This window comes from Alexandromys fortis, unplaced genomic scaffold (assembly GCF_014885135.2).
Source record: "Alexandromys fortis isolate MF-2015 unplaced genomic scaffold, M_Fortis_MF-2015_v1.1 scaffold_99, whole genome shotgun sequence".
In the NCBI taxonomy this organism is placed as follows: Eukaryota; Metazoa; Chordata; class Mammalia; order Rodentia; family Cricetidae; genus Alexandromys; species Alexandromys fortis.
This window is the reverse complement of record NW_026067982.1, coordinates 839,344-859,251: the sequence shown is the minus strand read 5'-3', so window position 1 is coordinate 859,251 and position 19,908 is coordinate 839,344. Positions and strand designations below refer to the sequence as shown.

The 19,908-nt window shown below is 42.3% G+C and overlaps 1 protein-coding gene across 1 annotated transcript in view; it reads left to right on the top strand.

Annotated features, from left to right (window-relative positions):
- Slc39a9 (solute carrier family 39 member 9) overlaps nt 1-19,908 on the top strand; it is a 44,837-nt gene that overhangs the window by 632 nt on the left and 24,297 nt on the right. The gene's annotated exons all lie outside the window — the stretch shown is intronic.

Sequence of the window (19,908 nt, the reverse complement as noted above, 5' to 3'; positions counted from 1 at the left end):
TATATAGCCTAACTTGACTCATTGAAAGTTTTATATATATATATATAACCTAACTTGACTCATTGAAAGTGCTGGGGTCTGGCCAGATAGTAGTGTCTGCCTAAAATGTACAAGGCCTAGGTTTGGTACCTAGCACTGTCACAAAGCAAAACTCACAGCAGACTCACGGAGCTAAGGCTGTGTGACTTGGAAAAGTTCATCAAATGTCTTGGAATGAGAGCTGCTCTGACTCAGAGTCGTTCTCAGCCACTGTCGCGTGGCATAGGTACATAGTACGTGTACTACGTAGCTCACGGACAGATCCAGCCCACAGACTTACTGTTAGATTAGTGTGTTTAAATATTTGTTATTGTTGTTTCCTGTCTTCTGTCAAGGTAGCAGTTGGTTAGAGCTGGACAGCAGGTGACATGTCACACAGTTCTCGACCAGTGAAGCCTCACTTTTGGGTCACTTTCCTGCCTAGGCTTTCTGAACCTCCTGTTTTTCCTCTAACATATTTTCTTTCTTTTAAAATATTTATCCACCATGTGGGTGCTGGGAATTGAACTCAGATCTTCTGGAAGAACCCAATGCTCTTAACCACTGAGCCATCTCCCCAGTCCCAATATATTTTCTTATGTGTTAGAATTGGATTGGCATTATTAGGGTGACATTTGTGAGGCTTGGATTGGTTTTTATATTTAAATATTTAATTGATGTAAAATTTATTTAGGTTTTTTGTTGTTGTTTTGAGACAAGACCTCATCATATAGCCCCTGCTGGTCTGGAACTCTCTCTGTAGACCTAGCTGGCCTCAGACTCACTGCTTTTACCTCTCAAGGCTAAAGGTGTGCACCACCAGGCTTGGTAATTGGGGCAAAATTCAAGTAGGCAATTTATAGCTTGGTTTTTGGCCTTCTTTCTGTTGTTTCTGTTTTGCGAGACAGGATTTCTCTGTTTAGCAGCCCTAGCTGTCCTGAACTCACTTTGTAGACCAGGCTGACCTTGAACTCACAGAGATCTGCCTCCCTAGTTTTGGGATTAAAGGAGTGTACTAGCATGCCTAGAGAGTTTTCTTTTTTTCAAACTTGGTTTTTTAAATTTTTGTTTATTTATTTTGGTTTTTCGAGACAGGGTTTCTCTGTGTAGCAGCCCTGGCTGTCCTGGAACTCACTTTGTAGGCCAGACTGGCTCAGAGATCTTCCTGCCTCTGCCTTTAGAGTGCTGGGGTTAAAAGTGTGCACCACCACCGCCTGGCGGTTTTTTTGATTTGTTTTGTTTTGTTTTTGTTTTTGTTTTTCGAGACAGGGTTTCTCTGTGTAGCAGCCCTGGCTGTCCTGGAACTCACTTTGTAGGCCAGACTGGCTCAGAGATCTTCCTGCCTCTGCCTTTAGAGTGCTGGGGTTAAAAGTGTGCACCACCACCGCCTGGCGGTTTTTTTGATTTGTTTTGTTTTGTTTTTGTTTTTGTTTTTCGAGACAGGGTTTCTCTGTAGCTCTGGTGCCTGTCCCGGAACTAGCTCTTATAGACCAGGCTGGTCTTGAACTCCCAGAGATCCGCCTGCCTCTGCCTCCCGAGTGCTGGGATTAAAGGCGTGCGCCTGGCTGTTTGTTTTTTGAGACAAGGTTTCTCTGTATACCCCTGGCTGTCCTGAAACTCGCTCTGTAGGCCAGGCTGGCCTCGAATTCACAAGGATCCACCTACCTCTGCCTCCCTAAAGCTGGGGTTAAAGATGTGCACCTCCATGCCTGTCTGAAGAATTTCTCAGAACAGAAATAAAGCCAGATGAGCGATGGAACCAGTAATTCTTACAGCATTGGTGTTAGCAATTAGTGGTGAAATTGCTGTAGCAAAGTCCACTTGTTACAACTGACCATTAAAAGGGGTGTAACGTTGATGTCACCTCACTTTCTCCATGCTTGTGTGGCGTCCTTTGCCCTTAGGCTTGGAGACTGACTGTACCTTCATGAATTTTTGATTTAGGAAACAAAGGGGAAATTTTTAATTGTCAGATTAATTATATATAACTATGGTAATGAAGATGCTAATTTTTCAGCATATGGGGAAGTGAAAAGCTAGACTTGTAAAAGAGGCCACAACTCGCCTTCCATAAATGAGGTCCTGTGTGGCATCCTGTGTGCTTTAGATTCAGTTGCTAAGGAGCAGCTTTCGCTGGCAGTTGGTAACAATGCTGCGGAAATAGGTTAAACCTCTTTTACTAGTTTATGCTTGATGAATGAAGTAGATACAGATGGCCAGAGTGGGATTTTAGGTTGGTTGCCTGAGGGTTATTTTTGTTTTAAATTTTTATTCCAGTCCAGACCAGTACATTGGCAAAAATGAAGTGTGTGTGTGTGGGGGGGGAGATGTAGAAAATGCAATCCCACAGGTGTTGTTAGTAGAGTCAGCAGACATAAAATTATTTCTGTAATTGTAATCATTATATTGTTATGAAAGTTTCTGAAGACTTTCAGTTTGGGGACTTTTTTGACTGAAAGCAGTTTGAGTTTTCATCTGCTGATACAGTGTGAATCCATAGTTGGCAAACAATGATTTTAGAGCTCAGTGTGACTAACTCCCGATCTCGGAGGAGACTCTAAGTCACTTGATGTCATCAGAACAGGCCTGTAATCCCAGAACTCAGAGACTAAGGTATGAAGATCACAAGTTTGAGGCCCAGCCTCTGCTGCATAGTGAGTTTGTAGCAAGCCTGAGCTACTTAGAAACACCATATTTCAAAACCAAAACAAGAAAGAAAAGCACACCAATTGGTTATTCAATACCATATGGTCAGCCTGAAGACATACATACAAGCGAGATTATACGAATTGAGCAGGTTATATTCAGGAATGTATATATCTACAATACACACACATACATATATATAGATATGCAATAACAGCTAATGAATATAGACATGAATTTGAAGAGAACAAAGAAGAGTATATGGAAGGATTTGGAGGGAAGAAAGGGAAAGAAGAAATGTATTTATAATCTCAAAAACAACAAGCTGGGTGGTGGTGGTGGACACCTTTAATCCCAGTACTTGGGAGGCAGAGGCAGGTGGATCTCATTGAGTTTGAGGCCAGCCTGGTCTATAGAGTGAGTTCCAGGACAGCCAGGACTGTTACACAGAGAAACCCTGTTTCGAAAAACCAAAGCAAAACAACAACAAAAATCCAAATCAGTGTCATTGCTTGAGGCAGCAGTTTAGCACTCAGATCTCATCTGTGCCAGTCTTACAGACTGTTGTAAGGATGAAATGGAATACATAACCTAGGCCTAGAACATGGGAAGGACATTTGAAATGTGGGGGAGGGTTTTCAGTACTACTTATAAAGCCTTTTAAAGTCTTCATATGATTTATAATTTTTGGGGGGATGCAGTGAACTTTATTTTTGATGGTATTCAAGAAAGTAAGGTTCCCTAATCTCACCTTCTTGGGATCTGGGAATGGAATATTGAGGGGATATGCTCAATGTTGGGAATTAAATAGGGAATTAAGTTGGGAATTAAGTAGGGACAGGGATTCCTCAGCCTCTGATGTGGATGTTCTTGCTGGGGTGTGTGGTCCAGAGCTGCTCACTCCTTGGAGACCATTAGGTCCACTGCCCTGTTCCCGTAGCCATATACATTGTCATCCTGGGAAATGAACTTTATAAAGTTGTCATTGAGAGCAATGCCAGTCCAACATCAGGGCCGGAAGGGTTGGTGTATAGGTTAAAGTCGCAGGAGACATCCTGGTCCTTAGTGTAGCTCAGGATGTCCTTCAATGGGCCCTCCGATGCCTGCTTTACTACCTTCTTGATGTTGTCATACTTGGAAACTTTCTCCAGGCAGCATGTCAGATTGACAGTGGACATATTGGGTACAGGAACACAGAAGACAATGCCTAAACTTCTCGTTCAGCTCTGACAAGTGGATACAAGGGTTATGTTCTGGGCAGTTCCACTGCCATAGCTTCCCAGGGAGTCTTCTGGGTGTCAGCGATGTCATGAACTGTGGTTGTGAATCCCTCCACAATGATAAAGTTGATGTGAATGACCTTGGCCAAGGGGCTGAGTAGTTGGTGCTGCAGGAGGCACTGCTGACAACCTTTCTTGAGTAAGTTGTCATGCATCTCATGGCTCACACCCATCACTAACATGGCGGCATCAGCAGAAGGGACAGAAATGATGACACTTTTGGCTCCCTGCTTCAAGTGGGCCCTACCCTTCTCCCTGGTGGTGAAGACTCTGGTAGACTCCACAGCATGCTCAGTACCAGCATCACCCCATTTGATGTTGGTGGGAATCTCCCTCCCAGAAGATGGAGATTGTCTTCCCTTTGTGGCAAGTTTCCTGTCTCAGCTTTGATTGTGCTATGGAACTTATTGTGGGTGGAGTCTTACTAGAACATGTAGTCCATGTAGTTGAAGTCCATGAAGGGGTCATTAATGGCAACAGTATCTACTTTGCCAGAGGTGAAGGCAGCCCTGGTAACCAGACACCCAATATAGCCAAACCTGTTAATGCCAGCCTTCACCATCATGTCTCAGGGATGAGGCTGGCACTGCACTTGAAGATACAGCTGTCTCTGGAACAGGGAGGAGCAGAGAGTCTGTTTTATAGTTTTTAAAATTTATTCTTATTAGCATTTGTTAATTAGTCATGAGAGTGGGTTTCATTACGGGGTATTTATGCATACATATGTTTTTATCATATCTACCCTCATTGCCCTTCCCTGCTCTCCTTCTTTTCCTATTGACCCCCTTCTTCTTCCCACCTAGTCCCTCTTCGACTTGTATGTCTTTATTTCTTTCTTTTTGGTGACCCAGTGAGTTTTATTAGGGTTGCTTACAGGATCCTGGGTGAATGGTTAATAACAGGTACATGAACTCCTTACTGGTAGCTTCACATCTGAAGTCATCCCAGACTGACCATTAACTAACTACCTTTAGGTAGACAGGGAGGGGCTGGGCTGTGCCTTATGTACCCCTTTTCCTCCAGCTGCCAATATCTGCTATCTGCTTCTTGGTTCTACAGGAGGTGACTTTGGAAGGGATGGTTCATGAGCCTTTTTCCCTTCCATGATAGGATGTTGACAGACCCAATTTTGTGCTGGTCATCACAGATGCATGGAGATCAAGAGCACAGTGGTGATGTGGTGTTCTGAAGGCAGCATTGTACCCCACTCCATTCCCTCCTATGCTCTTAAATTCTTTCTATCCTCTCTTCTATGGTGTTCCCTGAAATTTGGAGAGGGTGACATAAAAGCCCCATCGATGGCAGGTTTCTCAATGGTTTCTCATTCTTAGCACTTGGAGTTAAGAGTCTCACAGTTACCACTGACCACTATAGTGATGCGCTGCGGGCAGGCCTGCTTTTCATTCCGCCCAGCTCTCACACAGCTAGCTTTACACCCGAAATAACAACACACAAACTGTATTCATTTAAACACTGCCTGGCCCATTAGTTCTAGCCTCTTATTGGCTAACTCTCACATCTTGATTAACCCATTTCTAATAATCTGTGTAGCACCACGAACGAGGTGGTGGCTTACTGGGAAAGATTTGGCATGTCTGACCTGGCAGCTGGCTCCATCGCATCTGTCTTACTTCCCTTCTTCCCAGCATTCTGTTTTGTCTACTCTACCTATCTAAATCCTGCCCTATAAAAAAGCCAAGGCAGTTTCTTTATTAACCAATGAGAATAACACATAGATAGATGACCCTCCTCCATCATTTCCCCTTTTTCTGTTTAAACAAAAAAGAAAGGCTTTAACTTTAACATAGTAAAATTACATATAACAAAACAGTTATCAAGTAAGAATTACAGTTACAATATTTATATCTACTTTATCTTTTATCATAACTAAGGAAAACTATAACTATTTATTCTTCAACTCTATCAAAGACTCTGGAAGGATATATTACAGAGACATCTCGCTGCCTGGACAGTCACCCAAAGTTCTTCTGTATCTTTGGGGCATCCATCTTCAGCCTTCAGGCCCATAGTATCTAGCAGACTCTTCCATGAAGCAGGAAATTTCAAAGACAGTTCAGTCACTATCTGCTGTGTCCTGCTGAATATCTCACAGACTCTTTCATGAGTCAGGAACCCTGAAAGACCATCTCACCTTTAGGCAAGTTCAGCAGTCCTCTCTCTGCAGGTTCTCTGTGTCCAGTTTATGCAACAGTCCAGACAAGAGCAGTTTTTTGCCCAAATGGCTATCAAACTCCATAAGGATCCTCTTCGATGCCCATCTTCCTCTTGAAGTAGATTGGTGCTGTCAGGAGCAGACGTGTCTCACTGTTATGAACAATCCTAAGTTATTAAGACATTTAAAATGCCATATTCTGTAGCCTTTGAAAGATATGAAGAATGCTTATCTAGCTGAAATATATCTCTATATATCTAGAAAATTTAACATAACTACAAGCTTGATTATTATTGATGATTATCCATTAACAACCTATCTTTCCTAGTTATACATTACATTTTTAAATGAACTACACAATCACAATACCTTACTCAAGAGCAGGAATGCATATATATATAACAAAATTTATACTAATGTAAATTATTCATATCTATATCATATCCCCCTTTAAATGTAAAAGAACATTTATAAACAATATATGGGAATATGGACGTAGTTATTTCTCTCCAAACTTCTTCCTGCTGTATAGGAGCGCTGTTAATTAGGTCTTTCATGGTATAACCTGTTGGGTGAAGTAATTTTCTGAAGGCGTTCACGGTGACCTTTCAGGAGGGCGTGGTCTATCATACCATATTGGGATAGAAGCAATCCACAGGGTCTCATCCTCTGTGAAAACAAAAGGACTTTTCCAAAGCGTCATAACCAAATTTTGAAGTCAATGTATTTTCAAAATATCTATGTTGGATTAGTTCAGCAGCATTTATAAACAAATATCTTTTAGCAGCTGTTGCTCCTTCCTCAGCATTCAAACAATTCAAAGAGAACAATAGCATACAGTATCAAGATTCTCTGTGTATCTTCCATCTTTATGTGGCTTTATTTTAACCTCTATTTCTTTTATTTTTACTTTCACTTTTTGAAACAGGTTCTCTGTATATCTTTGTCCTGGAATAACTCTTTAGACCAGGCTGTCCTTGAACTCTCAGAGATCCGTCTGTCTCTGCCTCCAAGGCATTGGGATTAATGGTGTGTGCTACCACACCTTGAAGTCACAGAGGTCAATCTACCTCTGCCCCTCGTAGTCACAGAGGTCAATCTACCTCTGCCTCACAAGTGTTGGGATTAAAGGTGTGTACTACTACACCCAACTACTCTCTTTCTTTACTTTAAGAACATTAACCTTTAGCCTGCATATATTTTTAACACATAGTGAACCATTTAGAGGTTTTCTTCATCTATAAATCTCTTTACTCTATATCTCTCTTTTTCTGATCACATGAGTTTTTATGGAAAGGATTAAAGCTGTGGCTTTGACAGCTGGATCCAGCCCATTCCTTAGTTTTCCAGCCTCATGGCAGAGGTACCAGCTGTAACCAGGTTTATCACCACAACTCTATGGCGTTTCAAGGTCCCTGACAGCAAGCAAGCTGCAGCATTCTGCTCACAGACCACAGTTAGTCAGACCACCTACCTGAAAGAGTCAGAGTTTGCCCTGGCAGGACGGCCCAGAAAGCCAGCATTTTAAAACTTTTTTCCTGCTACAGCTGAAAACCAAAAAGCATGAGGTTGCCTTTTTATTAACACTATTTGAGTGTTTCTTGGCAGGACCTCTTAAAAGAGCTGCAAGGTTTTGCAACTAAAGCTGAGTCAGGAAGCTTCTCTTAGATGAGAGTACTTGCTTGCCTCTAGAAAGCAGAGCAGACCTGAGAAATTGTTGCTACTAAAAAAACATGCTTTACTCTATTCTTTCTGAAGCTTTCTCAGGCTTTCTGTGGATGCAGTTATCCACGTCTGGGTGCCATTTGTAGTGATGAGCTACAAGCAGGCCTGCTTTTCATTCCTCCCAGCTCTCGCACAGCTAGCTTTACACCCGAAATAACAACACACAAATTGTATTCATTTAAACACTGCCTGGCCCATTATTAGTTCTAGCCTCTTATTGGCTAACTCTCACATCTTGATTAACCCATTTCAAATAATCTGTGTAGCACCACGAACGAGATGGTGGCTTACCGGGAAAGATTTGGCATGTCTGACCTGGCGGCTGGCTCCATCGCATCTGTCTTACTTCCCAGCATTCTGTTTTGTCTACTCCACCTATCTAAATCCAGCCCTATCAAAAAGCCAAGGCAGGCCGGGCGCTGGTGGCGCACGCCTTCAATCTCAGCACTCGGGGGCAGAGGCAGGTGGATCTCTGTGAGTTCAAAGCCAGCCTGGTCTACAAGAGCTAGTTCCAGGACAGGAACCCAAAAAGCTACGGAGAAACCCTGTCTCAAAAATCAAAAAAAAAAAAAAAAAAAAAAAAAAAAAAAGGAAAAAGCCAAGGCAGTTTCTTTATTAACCAATGAGAATAACACATAGACAGATGACCCTCCTCCATCATTTGAAATGGATTAATCAAGATGTGAGAGTTAGCCAATAAGAAGCTAGAACTAATGGGACAGGCAATGTTTAAATGAATGCAATTTGTGTGTTGTTATTTCGGGTGTAAAGCTAGCCATGCGGGGAGCTGGGTGCGACGAAAAGCAGGCCTGCCCGCAGCTGCTACAGACCACAGCTTTTCTGACCAAAGGTAATAAATAGCAGCACTAATCTATGGGTATAAATGTAATCATTTAGACAGCAATTTAATGGGCACATCATGTCCATCTAGCCAAACAGTACCAGTAGCTTTCCTACTAATATTTATGACATACCTGTGGAGATCTCAACTCAGATAAGGATTACTCCCATTACTCTCTTGCCAGTATTGCACCAGCAGGCCCTTCTTGCCTCACTGGTGGTGTAGCACACAGTTAACAACCAAGTGAGACTTATAGTGATGATTCTCCTCCAGCAACCTGTATAGCATCCTCTGTTATGATGTGTGCTAGCTAACAGGAAAGAAGCTTTCAGCTCTGTTCCAGTTTGATTTATCTGGTCCTGCAACAAAGTATATGCTGTCTTTAGCACCAGGATCTTAGATAGTTTTGATGAGCAACCAACAGCCATGACAAATGTTTATGTTGTTTGGGGTTTTTCAGAGGCCTCCTTGGCCAACCACTGGTAGAGAGGTAGCCTAGCTGCCTTAGTTAGGGTTACTATTGCTGTGATGACCAAAGCAACTTGGAGAAGAAAGGGTTTATTTGGCTTACACTTCCATATCACATTCGTCATCAAAGGAAGTCAGCTAGGAACTCAAGCAGGGAGGAATCTGAAGGTAGGAGCTGATGCAGAGGCCATGAAAGTAAGCCACTGCTTACTGGCTTGCTCAGCCTGCTTTCTTATAGAACCAGGGCTACCTGTCTAGAAGTAGCACCACTCACAGTGGACTGGACCCGCCCACATCAATCACCAATTAAGAAAATGTCCTGCAGGCTTGCCTTCAGCCCAGCCTTACTGGAGACATTTTCTCAGTTGAGGCTCCCTCCTCTCTGATGACTTTAGCTTATGTCAAGTTGATATAAAACTAGCCACCCCGGGTACTGGAATTTTCACTTAAAAACAAATTTGGAAGCAACTTTATTTTTCCTTATAGGGTACTTCCATGTACACTATTTATTTCTTTTTATTAGCTTGCTGTTAATTAGGCCTTTTAAGGCTTTTTTATATATCCTTAGTTTTAGTTGATCCTCCCTCTGCACTTACCCCCTCCCATTTTCCTGTCCCTTTCTGACAACAACTGCTTCTTCTTCTTTTTTTTTTTTTTTTTAACAACTACTTCTTGTTATTATTAGAGACAGGGTCTCATTTTGTAGCCCTGGCTGTCCTGGAACTCACTGTGTAGACCAGGCTGACCTCAAACTCACAGAGGTCCCTTCTGCCTCCTGAGTGGGATTAAAGGAGTGTGCCACTACCCCCAGCCTGATTTATAATCTTTACTTTTTATTTGGTAGCAAACTTTTTTTTCTCAAGACAGGGTTTTTTTGTATAGCCCTGGCTGTCCTGGAACTAGCTCTGTAGACCAGGCTGGCCTCAAAGTCACAGAAATCTACCTGCCTGTCCCCGAAACTGACATTTAAGGCATGCACCACCACTGTCCAGGTGAGAACAAACATCTAATAATGATGGGGCTTTTCAGTCTGAGGATTTCTTAGCGGTAAGAACTCTCTAGTGACTGGCTGCTTTGCTTTTCTCCTCTTCAGGTTGAACCCCACGATCTGTCTGTCTCTGGGTTTTTATTAGCCATGCTACACTTCCCCATTCACCTCCTTCCGAATCACAGGAATAGTTCTGCGTCATCTGTGCTGCAGAAGTCTTGTGGTGGTTGGCCTTAGCGTCCACGGGTAGTGTTTCAGAGAGGCCAGACTTTGTCCTACAGCCTCCCTGTGTTGTGGGAGACTTCTTGGCATTTAGCTTTCTTTCTCTTTCTTTGCTTAAATGTTAGTTTTAAGCTTTGTTTTGTCCTTTCACATTTTGAAGTTTTCTTTGTGTCTGACTATAGTAAGTGATTAATTCATAATTCTCTGGGTATTTTGACTTATCACCAAATGAAAGGCTATGTGTTTGAAGAACAAGTTTGTTCAGTTTACATTTTCTCTGTCAGTTTGTCCCTTTTGAGGTAGGTTTGACCAAGTGGCATTTCTAGGACGTTTTGTATTGTTTGGTGTCTTACTCTCTTATTTCCTTATGAGAATGCAGTCTTTTGGGCTTCTTTTTATTTTCATTTCTGAGTTCTAAGACTTTAAATTTTACCTCAGTAAATTTATCCTTATGTGGAAAACAGCCAGTAACATGTCTTTCCTCAGAGTCTGAACCACAGATTGTTTTGTAATAATGTTCTATGGCTGATAAAACTAAGTTTAAATGAGACAAAATTAGGATATAATCAGATTCAGTATTTTTATGGAGATTTTATTTCCTCTAAGATGCTATGTGGATATGCATAATTAAAATGTGCTGGCATAGTAAAAATAGCCTTTTTTCTTTCCTTCCTTCCTTACTTCCTTCCTTCCTTCCTTCCTTCCTTCCTTCCTTCTTTAGACAGGATCCTTATTATATATGGCTGTTCTGGAACTCTGGAACTCACAGAGACCCATCTGCCTCCTGAATGCTGGGAACAAGGGCATATACCTCTACCCCAGTGTGTGCTTGTTGAGCTCTTCCTGTGTATCAGGCACTGGGATGCACTGTCTTATTTAATCCCCAGGACAAAGATCCAGAGATGTTGTTCATGTAGCTTTACAAATAAGTAAACTCGGGCAGGAGAAGCCACACACTTAGGTGGGCAGAGACTTTGACTTCCCGGGTCAGAGTGTTTGTCCACTGCATGATACTGCCCTTATGAGCCCTGTAAAGATGGCATGAAAACAGGATCTGTTTAAATGGGTTCTTTTCACCTACCAGCCTAGGAGCATCTTAACACCATTAATGTCTTGTCTTCCCAGTTTCTCTCCTGCCATGGTCTTAGTTGGAGTAGAAAGATTTCAAACTCCACGGTAAACAGTTGCGTATGTGCAAGGCCCAGAAGCTTGTAACACCTGCCCAGTTGGAGTCTGAAGTAGTTGCCATTTTGATCTAAGATTAATTTCCAACTTGACCTCTTCACTATTTAATCAGTCTTCAGTATTGTGCAAAAAGTGATATCCTCTTACAGGGAAGAAGAAAAGAACTTTATCGGAATATTCCTGTAGGTGACAGGCTTAACCTAGCCTTTAACTGAAAAAATGTATGTGTGTATGTCTGTCTTAGTGCTTTTGCACCTTGTTTTTTGGATAGTGTCTCTCACAGAAACAGAGCTTGCCCTTTACAACTGGAGTAGCTGGCCATCGAGGCTCTCCCCCACCTCATCCACCTGTCCCTGCCCCCAAGTACTGGTGTTACAGACATGCATCATCACACCCAGATTCTTATGTGGGTGCCAAGGAGCTGAACTCGGGTCTTTGTCTACCAAACTCTGAGCCATATCCCCAACCCCATAATTGAAGAATTTAGAGATCAGGCTTTTTTGAATAATGAGATTTAACATCCACTAAGGCTCAGTTTGAAATTCTAGGTAACAAAGAATAGTACTGTGTAGTGGGAGCTGCGGGCAGCGTTCCTGCCGCCAGCTTCCGGCCTCCTGGCTAGCTTATGCCCCGAAATAATTACACAGAAACTGCTTGGCCCATTTCTATTAATGTGTGTAGCACCACGAGGTGCGCTTTCCAGGAAGATTCTAGCCTATGTCCATCCTGGGTCGGAGCTTCATCACATCTGCCCTGGAGAGGGCAGGCATGGCGTCTGCGCTCACTTCCCTTCTTCCCAGCATTCTGTTCTGTTTACTCCACCCACCTAAGGGCTAGTCTATCAAATGGGCCAAGGCAGTTTCTTTATTAACCAATGAAATCAACAGATTCAAAGATTGACATATGACCTTACCACATCAGTACTGAGTGTGGTACTTAGACTGTGGTGGGATTTCAGAACCCTCAGCAAGGTGTGGGATGCATGTCTGTTATCCCAGGTGGGATGGATTGTCAAAGCAGATTTGAATTCAAAGCCATTCAGGTCTACATAGTGGGAACACTCTTTAAGAAAAGAAAGTCAGAAAGAAGGAAATGAAAAAAAAAAAAAAAGAGAGACCAGGTGTGGTAGTTGAAGCCTTTAGTCTCACACATAGGCAGAGGCAGGTGGAGTTTGTGAGTTCCAGCTTGGACTGGTCTACACAGTGAGTTACAGGCCAGTCAGGGCTACATAATAGGACCTTGACTTTAAGAAAACAAGGAAAAAGAAGAAAGAGAAAAGAAAAACGAAAACCCCTCAATTATGTTTGAATACTAGTGTTTGATTTTTAACTTCCTAAGCCAGAAATAGTTGGCTTATTTATTGGGTTAGAAATTCTTTTGTCTCAATTATATGGGATTTGGAGTGACAAGGTCTAGATGACGATATCAATCATGAAAGGTTCTCCTTGCTGCCCTGATCCTAGGTATTTTAATCTAGCTAATCCTAGGCTCTCCATCTAGCTGTACACTCAGCGTATTTCTTATGCATTTACAGGCAAATGGAAGAAAACTAGCTAAAAGCAAAGAAACTGTAAACAACAAAACAAGTTTTGCCAGCAGGCAGTTTAGCGTGCTGATTATGACTATAAACCCTGGGGCTAGACTTATAGGTATAAGTTGTTGCTCTGCTACTTGCTGACTATGTGAGGCTAGGCACATTACCTTTTAGGCCTCTGTTTGCCCAGCTGAACAGTGGGGACAATAGAAGCACCTACCTCATAGAATGTTGGCAGGATTACCTGGGCTGACACATGTAAGGCGATTAGAGTAGAAGGTGTATGGCTTACCAGGCATTTGACAGTTGCTAGTTACAGTGATGATGAGCATTGACGATACCTTTCCTGTCTAGAATTTGGTCATCCCGAAACCTAGTTAATCCAAGAAGCAGCAAGCCTGTCATTAGTCAGACATCCTGAGAGCAAGCATTTTGTCTGCTCTCTATTGCATTTGGTCCTCACGGGCTCCTGCTTTTTCTAGTAAACTAGTGTGCCAGTTATCAGTTGGGTGCTTTTTGTTCCAAGTTCGGCTTTCATCATCCTCTGCAAAAATGTGTGCCCTCTATTTCTTTTGCCAGTTGGCAGGATGTTAACTCCTTGTCAATAGAGGTTACTGGAGAGAAATTGTAAGAGGGAGGTATTACCTTTTAATTCTGGCATGTTTGCTCAGCAGGCTTCTAGGTAGTTTCTCTGGCACTGATTTCTGTAGCAGGCCAGCCTTGCTATACAGTGTCCAGCTCTGGCAGGGCCTGCAGCATGTCTGGAGTCTTAGCAAACCAGGTTAGGTTTCTCTGTGCCCAGCTCTTACACTGCAGCTGGCTGTTCAGCCTAGGCTCTTGGGGCACTCAACAGTTTTCACTGGCACCCCTCCTGGGTGGTTTTATAGGATAGTCTCTAGTGAGAAACCCACAAACAGCTTTTCCCAACAGCCTGGAGTGCTTGTCTCCAGCAAGTCCTACCAGCATAGTAACTCAGAAACCTCTGCTGTTCATTGGACCACAGCCATGCCCTCTTCTACATTGTTTGGACTTCAGTCTTTTATTTTATTTATTTTTGAGGCATTCTTATCTCTGTCCTTAGGTTGCAGCCACTCCTTGTATTTGCTACTTGTATGTTCTTTAGAGTTCTTCCTAACTAGCCAATTCCCATTGCTCAGTCCCCTGTTAAAGTTATTCTTTATGTTCAAATGGCTTTATGGTTTCTCTTTCCTGGTTGGACTCTGACTGATTCAGCTGGGTAATTGTTCAGAAAAATCAAGCAACACCAAGGCTGAGCAGTCACTCCAGTCTGGCATGAGATCCCACAGTAACTGGGGCAAAGCTGGAGGCTGAAACAAGCGAATCACTTGAGCCTAGAAGTTGAAGGGCAGCTGAAACAACATAGCAGGCTCCCATGTCTTAAAGAACAAAAGAAATAGATGAGAAAGTCCATTATCATAATACATGTGTGGCAACTGACCTTTAGCATCTGCCCCAGAGTCGCCAGGGAGTAGTGAGTAAGAATCGTGAACAGAAAGCCCCCGCCATTGATACAGGTGCCCATACCGCCAAAGTTCTCTGTTCTCCAGAACTGATGAGCAGAAAGTCCCTGCCATTGATACAGGCTGCCCAATACTGCCAAAGCTCTCTGTTCCTCCAGAACTAGAAGTCTGGATTTTTGTATGAAATCCTCCAAATGTCTCTTTAGATTTAAGATTTATACATTATCAACCCACTTTTGAGTTGTGAGAGCCCAGGCTGGTTTTCTCAACTGTCGGCAGAGGACAGTGATTAGTAGATACACAAGACAGAGAGAACAAGAGACTGAAAAGCATTCTAGTTAATTATAAAACCTCAAAATACAGTGTTTAAAACCACTCAGTAAAGGAGAAAACCTTTTTAAAGAGTATGTTTAGGGGCTAGTGGGACATCACAGTAGTTAAGAGCATGTGTTCTTGCAGATGTTTGGTTCCCAGCATCCACGTGGTGCTTCACAACCATCCCTAATCCAGTTCTGGGAGATTATACCATCTCTTCCTCCACAGGCACCAGGCATGTACCTGGTGCACATACATAAATGCAGAGAAAGCATTCCTATGCATAAATCTTTACAATATTTTTTATTCTTTAAGGATCTCATTCAATGTATTTTGATCACATTTACCCCTCCCTCCTCCAGGAGAACATCTTAATGATCACACTCGGGCACTGCACTCTCTGATGCAATCAGAGCACAGTAATTGGTAGTGGCTTACATTAAATTTACAGGTAAGTTCCGTGTTGATTTTAGTGATAAGCCTGATGAGGAAGAAGTCTAAACCCTGTTAAGTAGAGAGGAAACTGAGCTTCATTGTGTAATAATTTAAATGCCTATTTATATGGTCTCTAGTTAACTTAGCAGTTTAAGCAATAAAGAAAATTATTTCTATTGTATGTCTGTGTGTCTGTGTGTGTCTGTGTGTGTGTGTGTATGTGTAGCCCACAGAGACCAAGAATGGGATTGTTGGATCCCCTGGAGCTGGAGTTACAAGTATTCCTTAGCCTCTGATGTAGGTGCTGAGATCTAAACCTTCCCAGACAGAGCAGTAAGCACTCCTAACTGCTGAACTATCTCTCCAGGTCCCAGCAGCTTTTGTTGTTGAGACAAGATTTCGCTATGTTACCCTGGCTGGCCTAGAACTCAGAGAGATCCATTTTCCTCTGCCTCCTGGGATTAAGGATATGCTTCTTTCCCCACTTGAGACAGGATCTGATGTTAGCCCAGGGTGCTCTGGAAGTTGCTAAGTAGCCAAGGATGACCTTGAAACTCAAATCCCCTGCCTCCACCTTACTGGTGGTATTGCAGGTGTGTGCCACCATGCTTAGTTTTATGTGGCGCTAGAAATAAACCCAGTGCTTCATGGATACTAGGCAAGCACTGAGCTACATTCCCAGCCCATAGTTAGCATTTAAAAATTATTTATTTTTATGTGTATGGGTGTTTTGTCTGCATGCATGTCTAAGAGAGTATCTATACTCTGGAAGTGAAGTTATAGACAGTTGTCAGCTGCCATATGGGTTTTGGGGAATTGAACCAGGTCCTCTGAATTAAGAGCCAGTTCTCTTAACTGCTCAGCCATCTCTCCTGCTTTCAGCACTGTTTTTTTTTTTTTTGAAAGGCCTGTTTATAGTCAATTACAGATAGTTTGTAGGAAATTTAATATAATGTGTAGAAGGAAAAGAAAATTTAATAATGTTTTCCCACAGCCTAGTAGGATCACTAATAACTTTATATCCACTTCCTTCTGTATGCATTTTTAACGTGGTTGCGTAGTTAAGGTATGCATTTTCCCTTTTATTTGGAAAATATTTAAATAATTTCTTCTTGTTTTCCTTTATTCAAATTTAATGCAGGTGTTTTCAAATGTCTTTGCTACATTCAATCATTTTATGTAGTGAAATTCTTGTATATTCATTTCTTTTTGACATGATTAGATTCAGTTAATTTTTGAAAACTCTGGACATATTTCAGATTTAAGGAATGGAGTAAAGGAGCCAGCTTTAGTGGCTTCACACACCCCTTGGAGGCAGATGAGGGTAGATCTCTGTGAGTTGAAGACCAGCTTGGTCTACACAGTGAGTTCCAAGAAAGATAGAAGGGCTATGTAATGGAGAGGCCCTGCCCAGAGAGAGAGAGAGAGAGAGAGAGGAAGGTTCTCAATCTTTTTTTTTTTTAAATTTATTTATTTATTAAGCCTGCAGGCCAGAAGAGGGCACCAGATCTCATTACAGATGGTTGTGAGCCACCATGTGGTTGCTGGGAATTGAACTCAGGACCTTCGGAAGAGCAGGTGATGCTCTTAACCACTGAGCCATCTCGCCAGCCAGGGTTCTCAATCTTTTAAGAATATATTCGCCAACAAACACAAATGACATTTTGTTTTCACATTATCATTAAAAAAAACTTTAATAGAGGGGCTGAAGGGATGGCTCAGAGGTTAAGAGCATTGCCTGCTCTTCCAAAGGTCCTGAGTTCAATTCCCAGCAACCACATGGTGGCTCACAACCATCTGTAATGGGGTCTGGTGCCCTCTTCTGGCCTGCAGCTATACACACAGACAGAATATTGTATACAAAATAAATAAATATTAAAAAGAAACTTTAATAGAGAAAAAATATTATTTTTAGTCTGGTCATTGGGCTCTTTACATATTACTGGTATGTTTATTGCCAGTATTTCCCCAACTTCTTTGCTAGTGGGTTTCTGCATTTGTTTTTATGGCCAACTGAAAGAATCTACATAGGATTTGTATTTATGTTAAGTTCTCTTTTTGTTTTGTGTTTCAAGACAGGGTTTTTCATGTGTAGCCCTGGCTGTCCTGGAATGTTCTGAAGGCCAAGCTGACTTTGAACTCAAAGACCCCGGCTTCTGAGCACACATCACTCCCAACTGGCATATTTAGTTCTTTTAAGTTTAGGAAGAAAAACAGATTAATCTTATCTTCCAAGATTGGAGGAAGTGGCGTTAATAAAGTGCATGCTTATTATTGCTTCCTGGAAGACATCCTTAATCTTTATGTTAAATGAATTAGAAAAGGGAAGTCTAGATGCCCCCAGCCACTGTTCATTTAAGCTGCTCCAGACATTTCCCCAGTGTGAGAAGCTTTGTGTTTGTGCAGCACAGGGTGTGAAAGATAAGCACTAACGGCGACTCTGTGCAGTGTGCTGACATCCTGCTGCTTTGCAGTGATAGCAACAGCCTCTTACAGAGGAGGACACAGAAGCGGGGAGGATCCATGCAGCTGCCTCTTAGAGCCCAGGAGCTTTGGGGTGCCTTGTATTAGACAGAAGAACTTGAACAAAATTCAGATCTGAGTTACTAATACTTAATGACAGGTCATGGAGTGGCTAAATTAATCCTAAGCAAGAGCTCCTTGAATCAGCCTTGTTTGCAAGAGTGTGGAGAAAAGCTTTGTTGTTTTGAACAAGAATTATTCCATATCTTCTTATCTCTTCAGTGCTCGAATGGAGTCTGTCTTGCTCTAACAGACTGACCTCTGTTGATGCTTTGAGTGCTAAAGTGGGCTGGAACACAAGGATAGAAACAGGAATTCTCAGTTATCAAAAGCTTCTAAAAGTGTTGGTTTGTATTTGGTTGAACAGAATAATTTGTTGACTGTTTTATGAGCTGGAAAAGAAAAACTATTTAATTTTCTTGCTGTCTGCCAAGGAAATTAAACAGACTTCAAAGCTTTGCACTGATAGTTAATGGCATTGATGCAAGCTGTTGTTTTAATTAATACAGCTGGCTGATTCTTCAGCCCAATCAGCTACAACTGTGAAGTTCTGGAATGAGGTAACAAAACCTCACTGCGTAGTTTGTGCCTCTCTCGAGAAAACAGTTCATTACTCTGACTGAAACTATTGCTTGGGGAGCTCTCCTCCCATCTTCATTTGCCTGGAATTTGTAGTTCTTCATTTAAATATACTCTTAGTGATTTGCCACAGGCAGGGAAGAGGAGTTCCCAGCACTTTGTTAACTTTGATAAACACTAAATTTGAGATTAAATCCCTGGTTGTAAAGTTATATGAGGGAATACAGCCATACAGACACCATAGAGCCATTATTTCCAGGGTTGAAATAAATCAAATTGAGTCTAAAATGATTGTGGTGGTGTGCTGACTAGTTTTATGTCAGTTTGACACAAGCTAGAGTCTTCAGGGAAGAGCAAGCGTCAATTGAGAAAATCTCGGAAAGATTGGGCTGTAGGCAAGTCTTTAGGGCATTTTCTTAATTGGGAAGACCCAGCCCTTTGTGGGCTGTGCCATTTCTGGACAGGTGGTCCTGGGTTCTTTAAGAAAGCAGGCTGAGTAAGCCAATAAGCACTGTGAAGCACTCTTCACAGCCTCTGCATCAGCTCCTGCTTCTAGGTTCCTGTCTTGTTTTAAGTTCCTCTGTCCTGACTTCCTTTGAGGTAAAACAGTGCTGTGGAAGTGTTAGTCAAATAGACCGTTTCCTCCCTAGGTTGCTTTAGTCATGGTGTTTCTCCACAGTAATAGTAACCCAAACTAAGACTGGTAGTTAAGAATTTTTTTCTAATAAAAATTGGCACTGCAGCTCACAGCAGTGGTGCGTATGTCATTTAACTAGTCCTTTTCATCTGTGTTGGTCACCATCAAAGGCTCATGGAGATTACCAAGCTGTAAATTTACTGTAGGATAATCTTTTCTTTCTAATACTGAAGATTGAAACAATAAATGAACAAGGTTTTCTGCTCCTTGGGAAAAAGTCCAGTTATGATCAAAGCTATTTGCATTAATGAGACAAATGGTGTGTTACTTCATGCTTACTGAGACAATCCTGTTATGGTCTTTTAAGTATTTGTATAACCTTTGACAAAGACAACTTATAGAAGGAAGAGTTTATTTGGGTTTATAGTTCCAGAGGCTGAGTCTATCACCATGGCAGAGAGGCATGGCAGCAGGAAGACATGGGGAACAGCAAGCTGAAAGAGCAAACTTGGAACAACACATTGTTACTCTTTTTTAAAAAATGCTGCAAGATCCCCTGGCAGTACGCAGCAGAAATGCTGTAGGTCCCAAATGGTGGTAGCGGGCCATGTGGTGGCAGGCAGCAGGCTCTGGGAGCAGCCAGTCCCAGGCAGAAACGGCTGCTGGTCCCAGAGCGGTGGTGGCGGGCCATGTGGTGGCAGACAGCGGGCCCAGGCAGAGACGGCTGCTGGTCCCTGAGCAGTGGCTGGTCCCAGGCAGGGAGACACATGGCGGGCGGGCCAAGACAGAAACATGGATAGACAGGACACGCAGGGTGAGGTTGAATGTTTATTCAGGGGGTTATGGAGGAGGAAGGGT